This window comes from Macrobrachium nipponense, chromosome 36, assembly GCF_015104395.2.
Source record: "Macrobrachium nipponense isolate FS-2020 chromosome 36, ASM1510439v2, whole genome shotgun sequence".
In the NCBI taxonomy this organism is placed as follows: Eukaryota; Metazoa; Arthropoda; class Malacostraca; order Decapoda; family Palaemonidae; genus Macrobrachium; species Macrobrachium nipponense.
Window position 1 is genome coordinate 55,138,299 of NC_087220.1, and position 13,453 is coordinate 55,151,751.

The 13,453-nt window shown below is 43.6% G+C and overlaps 1 protein-coding gene across 5 annotated transcripts in view; it reads left to right on the plus strand.

Moving 5' to 3' along the window:
• The window catches only part of LOC135203676 (uncharacterized), a 192,104-nt gene that overhangs the window by 95,592 nt on the left and 83,059 nt on the right, over positions 1–13,453 (plus strand). The window lies entirely within an intron of this gene.

Genomic DNA, 13,453 nt, shown 5'->3' on the forward strand with positions numbered 1-13,453 from the left:
ATATATCAAGTGCTTATGTGAAATAAACATGCAATTAAGTCAGTGTGTGTTAAGTTTTGTAGTATTCTTTCCAGCTAGTTTAGCCTTGAACACCTTTTAGAATTTGCTAATTAATTAAAGATTTTTAGTTGTTTGTATTTTTAGCACTACTAACCAGAAGGGTCTAAGGACACGCCTTGGTGGTGTGCAGTCAATAGGTGCTCTAGGAGCTGTAAGAAAAAGATTAGTTCCTGTCTTGTTTATATTCTATGTTCTTTATGTAGCCAAGGTCAGAATTTTTCTCTGTAATAAGTAGAGAGTTTCTTATAATTTTGCCATTCAGTATAAATGAAGTAGGTGAAATGTACGAGGTATGCTAGTATGTTTGGTATGAAAAGCATTGTTAAAAATCCTTAAAATATCTTTTGTCATCCATTGTAAACTTTTGCTATTATGTAGTGATAGCTCTGTAATTAAAAAAAAAAATATAGCTTAATAACCATATGAATACAGTCATGGTTTTTTCTAACATGAGAACAAGGTTTAGGAAGCAGTGTCATTTTTGTTTCAAAGTTGCTGCTTCCATTTGCGTTTTCTGAAGATAGTTGGAGTCATCTGTTCTTGAAGTAGCCTGAGATTTTTCCCTTGCTGATGATCAAAATAATTTTGTATCTTAATAAAAAAGAAGAACGATATGTCATCGCATCCTGTAGCTCTTAAAGGTTTGAATATGTTTATCAGTCCCACATCTCTAATTCTAAATAGCAGTAAATCTTTGTATGCTTCTCTTCTTGATCTAAAAAGGTTTTTCTTGAATTTATGCTCAGAAAACCTAATTTTAGTTTGTAATTTCCGGTCACATTAATTTTTATTTATTCTCTCTCCTGTGTGATGTCGTTTTTCGTATTATTAGAACATTGAATGAAATTTACTGTCAGTGCTGTCTGATTTTCCTTAACATTGCCAAGTTTAGAACTTAATGTTACAGTGCTACCCCGCTGCGGAAATGCAAAATTCGCAGAAATACAAACTCCTCTAAACGCTTCTAAATGCAGTGGTGGGATTACAAGCTTAAAAACAACAGGGCAAATCCCCCCCACATAAACTTAATCAATCCAGCTGTTAAACTCACCCTCGGTCACACTTTCCTCTTTACACCACGGAATACACGCAGGACAATTGACCTATACCTACACACAGAAAGAAGAAGAAAAAAAACACACATGTGCAGATACTTAGGGCTATGCTGTGCTGTCTGCTGGTTGAGGTTGCAGAGATACCAACAACAACCAAGAACCACAACCCACAACCCAACAACACAACAACACCCAAGGACCACAACCCCACAACAAACAAGGAATACAACCACAACTCAGCAACACAACAACAAACAAGGAACCCAACCACAACAAAAGACCACTGCACAAACAATCACTAACACAAAAACAACACCACAAAAAGGCAACACACACACCCACTAACAACACCAAGGAATCACAACAGCTCACCAACAATAACCCTCAACAACTCAAAACCACACCAAGAAACCACAACAGCCTCCAACAACAACTCACATATAACCCAACAGGAAATCGCAAGCACAACAAATCCAACAGCACAGGCACAACAACTCTAAGCAAACAATATTAACTTGACAACAACTAAACAACAACAAAACAAAACAAAACTCAACTGACTTTCAATGCCTTCAACACTTTTCACAGACTGCTGCCAATACTACTGATCTTCACAGGCTCTGCCTAAAGACTGACCAAAGACTGACTGAAACACAGAACTCTAACAACTAACTCCAGCTGCACCAGCAGACAACCCAGACTTGCCAACAGCCAATTCAATCGTTAACCATCCAACCACCAATTATTCTCTCTCTCTCTCTCTCTCTCTCTCTCTCGCTCTCTCTCTCTCTCTCTCTCTCTCTCTCTCTCTCTCTCTCTAGGACGTTGTCAAATGGAGCTCCCATAACTCCCTCCATATTTCCTCCCCGTTTACATTTGAGGCCGGCTCCTTACAATCGCAACCCCACCCACACTAAATGGCCTTCTGCAACACCCACGGATGCTCGGACGCAGGCCCCCTGGATCTTGTTTGAGAGCCCTCATACACAGTCTCAGTTACACTGCCCTCTATTTCTCCCAGACCACTTCCAGTCAGACTTCCATTACCATCTCCCTCACTACTATCCTCCCAAATCCCATTCACTATCTCATATACCCCCTCCAACTCTTGTCCTAATATCTCTTGTAACTCTGCCACCAAATCACTTACCTCATTTACACTCCTGCCAAATTCCCGAAGAGACTCGTTCATACTGCCAGCCACATCCTTACCACCTGATTCCCTTCTTGGTGGAATTTAACTAAACCCTGACAGTTCATACCCACACACGCTATATGTATCATTCCTCCCCTCAAAGTCATCCGTATTACATGCCTTATCCACCATTTTTACCCTAACACTAAACCCTCTTATCTTGCAGCTCGCATTTCTCCCTTTCATTCCCTTTCCTTACCTTCTTACGCTTTCTTCCATACTCAACCAACACCAACTGCCAATATTCCAGACCCATTTGCTCACTGACACTCTGCTCACATTTATTCACCTTCAACCACTCACTCGTCACATTCTCCCGAACATACTGTGGTACTTCCCTCCTCTTACGGAGCTGGTTTTGGTGTGCACCCCCGCTACAACATTCCACACCCCCATCTACTCGCAATTTCCCCAACACATAACTCAATCCACTCGTTCCCACTTCCAAAATCTCAAAAGGCCCTTCAAATTTCTCCCTTACCTTATTCACATTCTCCCCATCTCAACCACCTCTTTTAACACCTTATCTCCAATCCTAAAACTTTCTTATCTCCAATCCTAAAACTTTCAAACCTTTCACTCGCTTTCTTCCACAAGTCCCAATCACTCTTTGACAGACCCAACCACGGCCAAACAATCCTTTCAAAATTCAACAAATACTTACAAGGAGACATACCTAAACTCTTTTGCAGTGTAGCGTTATATACCTACATTGCATGTCCTACATACATATCCCAATCATTGTCGCCTTTACTCACCATTCGCTAAATCTCGGTCATCATTCTAACAGTCCTTTCTGCCAAACCATTCGCACTGGGTATATACGGAGTAGAATACACATGGACAATACCCAATTCCTTCAACATTTCTTCAAATTCCCATCCCACAAACTCAGGCCCATTATCACTCAACATTTTCGCTCGCTTACACACACACACAGGCAACATCACTTGCCCCACCATCCGTGCAACAGTTTTTCACTCCTCTTATCGTTGATGGGGAACCGCATAGGCAAATTTACTCGTTGATCCACCATCACAATCATTCCCAGATTCCCCCATTCCCTCTCACAGTCTTTAGCAACGAAACACAATTAGTCACAAGCATTTCAAACGGCTTTCATCTGCAATCGCAATACAGGTGGACTCTCATACACACTCCGATACTGTCCCCTCTGACAGTCTTCACACGTAACAGCCACATCCACACAAATCTTATTCAACCCAAGCGCATACAATCTCTCTCTCATGCACTCCCACAACTTATTTTTCCCCATATGCCTAAACCAATCATGCACCAACAACCACATCCTCACTGCTGATTCAACAGAAAACACCGGCACATACACTTCCCTGTCATACACCCCTTCCTGATGCAAAAAGTACACTGTTTTTACAAACTACAAACCGTTTAGCAACCTCTTATACACATCCAATTCATGCGGCCAATCTTCCACATGCACTCCCCCAAAACACACTGCCGCAACATACTTATGTCCAAGCACTTATCTTGCATTTCCTCAATCTCCTCCTCACTCAACAAATCATTCTCACTTCTAGCAATATCAATCAACCCCACAAAGTTCGCTACAAATGCACTGCCATCCTGAATCCTAGCTATTGTACTACCGCCTTTACGAAGAATCCCTTTTCCTATATCTACGCTTACATCATGCATCCTCAAAAAAAATCCATCCCTATCAAAAAGCGAGCTGGCATATCATTTTCTCCCATGATTAAAAAGTCATGTACTACTTCCAAATTTGTAACCTAACCTTTAACTGCACCTCTTCACCATACCAAAACACTTCCTTTTCCCAACCCATGTATCCTCACACTTGTACACAGCCTTTTCACTTCCCAGTCGCATCTCTCCAGTTGACTCACCACTGACCCACTCACCAAGGAAGCTTGTGCCCCTGTATCAACCAAACCACAGTATTCACTATCATTTATTCTGACCATCGCCTCCATTTTCCCTCGAGTAGCGCAGCACACATTCACCTGCCACGTCCACCTCTCCTTTCCACGTCTTTCAATGCTGAAAACAAACATTCACGCACACTGTCACCCCCTTCAAACCTCTCTTTTACAACCAAACCCTCAGGCACCACATTCGGACCCCAGCCACTCTTCACGAAACCATTGCCCCTACCATGCATCCTAGACATTGCATCAGCTATCACATTTTTGCTCCCTGGCACATATTCTAAAACTAAAATCAAACTCACTCAAATCTTCAATCGTCTTCGCGATCCTAGCATTCACACACTACTTCTTGATCATATACACTAACGGCCGATGGTCCTCCGGATAATAAATTTTACCCCATACAAAAACACTTTAAACGCTTTCACACAAAACCTTATTGCCGCAAGCTCCCTCTCAACCACTGAATACTTCTGCTCCGCCTTAAAATAAAAGCTTTACTTACATATGCAATTACTCTCAACTGTTCCTCCCCATTCACCTCTTGCATCTGCGGCCATAATGCTTATAACTGCCTTTGTTAACAGTACACTCCCTAATTTTATATGAAACTAAGCAAATTAGTGATAATTGTAGAGATACAGCCGTAGAAAGATTTGCCAGTTGGTGAAAGTCCCACGAAAGCAGGAAGAAAATATTCCACAAAAATTTGCAACTAAAGTGAAGCACAAAAAAGCAAAAAAGTGGGGTAGCACTTTATTCTTATGTGGCCTCATGTGTCTTGATACTCGGAGAAATTGCAGTCAGGCAGGATCATCCATTTGAATTCCATTGCACTGCATGCATTTGTAAACTCTAATGTTTGTATGTATAATACTCAGTTCTTTGGAATGATTCTATTTTGCAGTGTGTTTGATTACTTGTCATGATATATTAAACATATACAGCCCTGGACAAACTTGAAAAGTTTGTACATAATTGAGTCTTTGCAATGATGTAGCAATGAACAATGTCTATTTACCATATCTTCAAAAGATTAGAAATTTAACTAACTTTATCTCTCATTTTGTCAATGGCTAGTTGGGGTGGAGAAATGTTAGTCTTAATTAACTGGTTGAAAACCAGCAGAGGCAGAAGGGTAAATGGTGGCAGGTATCCACAGCAGTTATGCACTTGAAAGAAAATTTTCTAAAATACTTGTCATCTTTGGAATACTTTTGTTGATATTTGATTTGTGGTAGCTGGGGTATGAATTAGGGGGGGTTCTTATTATTTGCATTATTTTTGTACATTTAAAAATGTTTTGTTCTCTTGTAAATCTTTTCATCCATTTCTTTCTTTTGCTCTCTTTTTGCCCTGGCATCCACTCCATGGGTGGGGAGTACCATCCTTGGTGCCATGCTAAGGACACTAAACTGTACACGGTTCATTTCAAAGTCTCTTTGGCCAGCAACATTGTAGTCCACCTTATCTCCTTAAGGGGGTAGTGCCGTCAGTGCGCCATATGTAGGCATTATACTTGAGGTTCTTCATGGTGTCCCTTTGGTCCCATGCTGCAACCCCTTTCATTCCTTTCATTGTATTACCATGGTAACCCTTTAATCTCAATTTTCCTTTCAGCGCTGAATGACCTCATAGGTCCCAGTGCTTGTGGCCTTCGACTTAATTTGTATATTCTATTTTATTCCACCTTAATGGTTTATATTTGTTTCATTTGGTTTCTTCCCACCCAGCTATGTGATGTCTTTAGCACTTCAGAGATTTTTGCTCTCCCCAAATGCAGAACTAAACAAATTCTTGCTAGTCTCATCAAGAGATTTGCTAAGGATGAAGTGATGTAGCTAGTGAGGGATTAGGCAGATTCTAAACTCGAGTAAATCATTTGACAGCATTGGGGTACTGAGCTTCTGCTCTTTGATTTGCTGCACATGTATAACTAATTACATGGATTTTTTTTTTATAATTGGTGGTGTCTTTAGACTCAAAGCCATTTATATGTATATAACTTCTTACTTCTATAGTTAGAGTAGTTGCAAGTACAGAAGTAGGATCTATGGGAGAACCCAGATAATCATGGAGAAGGACACTAGTGAGATGGGACATCAGGCAGAATGTGCGCAAGATAGTAGAAAGTGGAGAAATAAACTTATGTAAAATCATAAAGTTTTGAAAAACATTTTATTTTCATACCAATCAACTTACCTGTCAGATATATACATAGCTAAGACTGCCGTCGTCCCCGACAGAAATTCAAATTTCGCGCCACTCGCTACAGGTAGGTCAGGTGATCTACGGCCTGCCTGGGTGGCAGGACTAGGAACCATCCCCGTTTTCTATCATATTTTCTCTGTCGCCGGTGGTATCAACATTGTTGTTATTACCTCCTGACTTAGATTCATTTTTCAACATTTGATCAACGTTTTTCGGCTTTTGGTGACGTATTTGGATCGTGTTTTGGCATTCGTACTGTGGACTGTTTTTGGAATAACTCTTTTGGATTTTTCTCAGTATGTCTGATTCTAATGTGAGTGTGAGAATGTTGTGTGAATGTTAGGCATGCAGGGTGAGGATACCGAAAGCTTCGGTTGATCCTCACACTGTATGCCGTAAATGTAGGGGGGTTCAGTGTTCTGCTATTAACACTTGTAAGGAATGCGAGGGTTTGAATGCAGAAGAATGGAAGACTTTGACTTCTTATTTGAAGAAGTTAGAGAGGGATAGAGTTAGAAGACTGAAAGGTGTGCATTCAAGGCCTATTGAGCCTTTCACGGATAATTCTAACCCTACTACTGTAGATTCTCCCTATAGATCTCATTCTCAGAGTGTCTTTTCGGATTCGGCATCAGAAATCGCCAATCTGAAAGCGACTATTCGAGACATGAAGTCCAAGATGGCTGACTCGAAAGGTAAGGCTAGTGATAGTGAACATTTTAGTGAAGTGAGTCCTATCAGTGTTGTGGAGGGGGCGTTTGATCGTCCCTGCGGCGCTCCCAGGCCTAGACCTCTTCCAAGCTCCCATGCCCAGAGGAGAAGGAAAGTCGAAAGCCTTAAGGAGGTCGTGGGGAATCCCCAACGGTCAGACGTCCCTTCAGCTAGCTCTGCTTCATGGCAGCCAGCTCAAGGGCGCTATAGAAAAAGCGTCCTTCGCGAGTGTTTCTCGTCCTCTCCCTCTCCCTCACCTAAACGAGGGTGGAAGGAGTCGAACTTATCGAGACCACTGAAGCGTCATATGAAGCAAGACATTGATTCGAGCCCAGAGCGCTTCTCGGATGACGCCCCGTCTGCTATTAAGAAGGCGAAGGTGGCGTCAGCGTCACCTGACGCTTATGAGGAAGTACCCCATCATGCTTCTTCCCCGAGTGATGACGAGAGGCGTCATGCACTAGACGTAGGAGAAGCGTCAAGAAAGATAATTATGGCGGTTCAGGAACAACTGTCATCTCTTGTGGGAGTTTTAGCGCCCCGTCGAAAGACGTGACACTTCAATTAAGAAAGTCTCCGTCCTCTCGCACTGCTCGAAGAATGGTGGCTGACGAGAGTGTTGTAAGACAAGAGAATCGAAAGACGTCTTTTAGAAGTGAAGCGTCATTTCAAGAGGATCGTAGACGTGACGCTCCGTCCAAGATTGTGACGCCGAGTAGGAAGCCCTTTGAGAGCGAAGCGTCTTCCAGACGCGAAGCGTCATCAAGACGTCAACAAGAGACGTCATACATGACGCTCGGAGAGCGGGAAGCGTCATACAAGACGTCTTCTAAAGCGCAAGAGAAGCAGCAGGTTGTGACGCCTTCCAAGTCGATCAAAACGGGAAAAAGGAAGGACTTTCATTCCCTTAGCCCCTCTCCGATCAGGAGTTTGTCTCCTCCAGAAGAGGAAAGTTCTGAAAGGAGAACGGAAAAACTCAGAATTATCACGAGTTCGAGCAAAACTCGGATGATGACGATCATGGAGAGAGGGCTTATCCAACTATAAGGTGTTGACTACCCTGCTGCTGGAGGAATACGGAGACGAGTTGACTCCGGCTGCTCCTCCTTCTCCGCGCTCGCTCTTTCGAGTGCGAAGGCGAAGAAGCCTTCGTCTTTTCTGAAGATGAAGCCCACCATCTCGATGAAGCAGGCTTTTCACGCCTTAGACTCCTGGATGAAGTCGAAGAAAGACTTAGTCAGGACAGTATTTTTGCATGCCTCCAGCAAGGTTAGCTGGGAAAAGAGGCATATGGTACAAGACTTGGGGGAGAATATGGGTATCGGCTCTCCCTTCTACTACAGAGGCAGAACTTTTTTTCGACGTTAGTTGACGCTTCAAGGCGTCCAAGTCTTAATTCTGCTCGTATCACATGGAGTATTTCAGAACTGGAATCATCTCCGCAAGGGACTTTTCCATGTATTGGAAGTCTTCAACTTCTTAGATTGGTCCCTTGGGGTGATGTCCAAGAAAGCTCACGATTCACAGGGAATCGAACCTGAAGCCCTGTTGTGCATTTTGTCTTGCATCGACAAAGCAGTACAGGATGGATCTTTGGAAGTCTCTTCATTATTTGGAGCAGGTCTTTTGAAGAAAAAGGACGGTGTATGGCGCCTTCTTAACAAAGGCAGTCTCGCATGCTCAGAGGGCAGCTCTACTGTATGCACCTCTGTCTGACTATTTGTTCCCTTCTCAGTTAGTGAAGGACGTGGCTCACTCTTTAACTGAGAAGGCGACGCAGGATCTTCTGACGCCAGTCAGCTAGAAGAAGAAACCTGCTTTGGAGTATCTGACAAGAAAGGACCTAGCACTTCTACGCAGCCCTTTCGAGGTGGTCCGATCTCCAGACCTCCCGTAAGAAGGAAGGCTCCAGAGAAGAGAGGTAGGTCCGCCTTTCGTCCCTTTAAAAAGGGAAAATGAACATTTCTCCTCCAAGCACCAGTAGGTGCAGGCTCCTGGGATTCGTGGAGGCCTGGACAATGATAGACGCAGACGCGTCTTCATTGAATATCATAAGGAAGGGATATCGTATCCCTTTCCTGAATACTCCTCCCCTAACGTCAATACCAAGGGAACTATCAGCCAAGTACAAGGACCCTGTGCTGAGGGATACTCTTCGATCGATGGTGGAAACAAATGTGGGACAAGAGTGCAATAGAACTAGTACTGGATCAAAACTCCCGGGGTTTTCAATCAATCGCCTTTTTCTAGTGGCGAAAGCCTCGGGAGGCTGGAGACCAGTACTAGACGTCAGCTCTCTGAACAAAATTTTGTTCAGAAGGAGAAGTTCCCCCCCAATTCTCCATGGAGACTTCTGCTTCAGTCCTAGCGTCATTACGACAGGGAGATTGGATGGTGTCTCTAGATCTCCAGGACGCCTACTTTCACGTCCCGATCCACCCTTCGTCGAAGAAGTACCTCCGTTTCATGACGGGGGGAAGGATCTTTCAGTTCAGAGCCTTGTGTTTCGGCCTGTCCACAGCTCCTTCAGGTCTTCACAAGCCTGATGAGGAATGTGGCGAGATTTCTTCATCTCAAGGAGTGAATGTCTCGATGTACCTAGACGACTGGCTCATCAGGGCCAGATCGGAGAGACAGTGTTTTTGGAGGACCTAAAGTTAACTCTGGATTTTACCAAGGCGTTGGGATTGCTTGTGAACCTCGACGAAATCTCAGCTGACCCCCAGACAAGACCTAGTCTATCTGGGGATTCGGATGGATTCTCGGGTTGTTTTCGAGTTTTTCCTTCGCAAGAGAGAACCGCAAAAGGTTTGAGGATAATCTCTCTCTTCTTAGAGAAGCAGCAAACGTCAGCGAGGGAATGGTTGAGCCTTCTGGGGACGCTTTCCTCGCTGGAACAATTCTTCCCTCTCGGAAGACTTCATATCCGTCCACTTCAATTCTTCCTCAAGAAGTCTTTGGAGCTGGAAAAAAACGGACAACTGTCGGACGTTTTTTCCCATTCCAGTGGAGGTAAAGGCACACCTACAGTGGTGGTTGCTACCTCTGGAAGAGAACAAAGGGATCTCTCTAAGATCACAGAACCCAGACCTAGTGTTGTTCTCCGACGCGTCGGAGACGGGGGGTTGGGGAGCGACATTAGGCTCGGAGGAAGTGTCAGGCACCTGGGAACCAGCACAGGTGTCCTGGCACATAAACTGCAAAGACTCTTCGCCGTACACCTGGCTTTGAAGAGCCTAGAACCTCTGGTGAGAGACAAGATAGTGCAAGTAAACGTGGACAACACCACCGCACTTGCCTACATTCGGAAACAGGGAGGGACACACTCCTCGTTTCCTTTACGAACTCACGAGGGACCTATTACTTTGGACAGTCTCACAGGAACATCTCCCTGCTGACAAGGTTCGTACAGGGAGTAAGGAATGTGAGGGCGGACAGGCTCAGCAGGAGGAACCAGGTCCTTCATACAGAATGGACTCTGCACGAGGAAGTGTGTCTCGATCATCTGGTCTCTGTGGGGAACTCCTCATGTGGATCTCTTCGCAACATACATTTCAAAAGGCTCCCAGTGTTTGCTCGGTCGTGGAAGACCCAAGAGCAATTATGGTAGACGCCCTTCCTGCTAAACTGGTCTCGAGTGGACGTTTACGCTTTTCCCCCATTCAAAATCCTGGGTTAGTATTGAAAAAGTTTGTGGCGTCAAAAGAGACGAGGATGACTTTAATAGCCCCCTTTTGGCCGGCCCAGGAATGGTTCACGGAGGTGGTATGAGTGGATCGTAGACTTTCCAGAAATCCCTAACAGAAAGGACGGATCTTCTCAAACAACCACACTTCAAGAGGTACCATCAAAACCTCCCCGCTCTCGCTCTGACTGCCTTTCGGACTATTCGAAAGACTTGTCAGAGCGAGAGGCTTTTTCTCGCGAAGTGGCAAGCGCGATCGCGAGAGCTCGCAGAACCTCCACTACGAAAGTATACCAGTCGAAGTGGGAGGTCTTTAGAAGGTGGTGTAGAGCCAAGAAGTTGTCCTCCTCCTCTATCCTCTATAGCGGAAATTGCTGATTTCTTGCTATTCCTGAGAGTAAAATCTCATCTAGCCGTATCCACAATAAAGGGATACAGGAGTATGCTCTCGGCTGTAGTTCAGGAACAGAGGTTTAGATCTGGCAAATAACAAAGATCTCCACGATCTCATAAGATCTTTTGAGACGTCAAAGTCTAAGGAACCAGTACCTCCGAACTGGAACTTGGACGTAGTCCTTAAATATCTGTCTTCGGATAGATTCGAGCCTCCGCATCTGGCATCATTTAGAGACATAACTAGAAAATGCCTATTTCTTTTATCGTTAGCGACGGCAAAAAGAATTAGTGAGTTACAAGCTCTGCAGGATAAAGTAGGATTCAAGGGAGACTCGGCGATTTGCTCGTTTAAGACCCTGTTTTTAGCGAAAAACGAAAATCCACGAATCCCTGGCCTAGGTCATTCGAAGTCAAAGGAATGTCTAGTCCTCGTAGGCAGAGAAGCAGAGAGGTCTCTATGCCCTGTTAGAGCTCTGAAGTTCTATCTTCAGAGGAAGCGTCAGCTGGAGGCTCTAGACAAGGTCTTTGGTGCGCGGTAAAAGACCCCACAAGACTGATGTCAAAGAATGCTCTAGCGTTCTTTGTAAGAAACGTCATTACGGACGCTCATAAGGTCTGTTCCTGACGAACAATTACACTACTGAGGGTAAAAGCTCATGAAGTAAGAAAGGACGGAATTTGCGACGTCTCTCTCGTTTTATAAGAATATGTCGCTTAAAAACATTATAGATACGACATATTGGAGATGCAACTCAGTATTTGCATCTCATTACTTGAAAGACGTGCGTGTGACGTATGAGAAGTGCTTTTTCTCTAGGTCCTATCGTATCGGCAGATACGATTCTGGGTACGGGAGCCGACACCAATCCTTAAAATGTATATACTGTTCTTCTGTTTGGATATGGTCGAGAATCTCTTCGAACAATGGAGGATTCAGGCTCGCACGGGCGGCCGTCTATGTTGTTCATAAGAGAATTCTCGTCATATCCAATTAGTTGAGTATAATTTTTTTTTGAAAAATTATGTATGTGTGCGTAGTGGTTTTTGAGTTACTTGTTGTTGTGACGAGTTCGGGGATAACTCGTAACAATCCTTAGTTCTAACATGGTTAGGATCAGGTGGTCGGGATTGGTTGGTGTGCTCCTTCATAAGGTGTATTGTCATATAAGTGGATCAGCACCCATTGACAAAGTCCTTTTAGGCTCTGCTGAGTAAGTGGGTAAGACCCCATCGGCAGACCCACAAGAACTCTTGGCCATAGATCACATATCTCGCTAAAGTTTCTTTGAGGTGATGCAGACTACTGGGCAAACACGCCCACCAAGTCTACCACCTATCAGGTAGGAAACCGGAAGGTTTTATTTATACCTACAACATATGTTGTTTACCTGTCTATTCCATATAGTAGCTGTCTCTTACCCTCCACCGAGGGTGCCAATCAGCTATGTATATATCTGACAGGTAAGTTGATTGTATGAAAATGATATGTTATGTTACATAAAGTTTTTTCATACATATTTACCTGGCGATATATACAATTAAAGGCCAGCCTCCCCGCAGGAGACAGGTGGAAGAGAGAAAATATGATAGAAAACGGGATGGTTCCTAGTCCTGCCACCCAGGGCAGGCCGGTAGATCACCTGACCTACCTGTAGCGAGTGGCCGCGAAATTTGAATTTCTGTCGGGGACGACGGAGTCTTAGCTATGTATATATCTGCCAGGTAAGTATGTATGAAACTTTATTGTAACATAACAATATCATTTTTACAGGGAGAGGTTCTCTCATCTTCTCCTACTGGTATACTTCTAGTTCTCTTCAGGAGTTTGAGATTTGAAATCCCTTTATATGGAGGAATTTCCCCTATCATATATGTAACAACTAAAATGCTCCTTTTTAGTTATTTTGTGCCGAGATTTGAAATCTCGTTTGAAGGTGGTCTCACTTACGATGTAATTACTAAATGGTCTCTTTTCCAGCCAGCTAGTCTACACTTGAATTGATTCTTGAATTGTCCCCCCAACCAACAGAGGCATAAGTCAAAGTAGTAAGTGTTTTTATCTGGAAAACTAAAGTTGTTTGCAGTTTTGCAGTCGCTTGACAATATTTCTCTGATGTTTATGAAACTGCTTTTTTTCTATGCATCAGTAATTGCTGGTTGCTCAAAACAAAAGTCTTTATTTGTATTGAATTTTATTATTTCCTTTCAAATT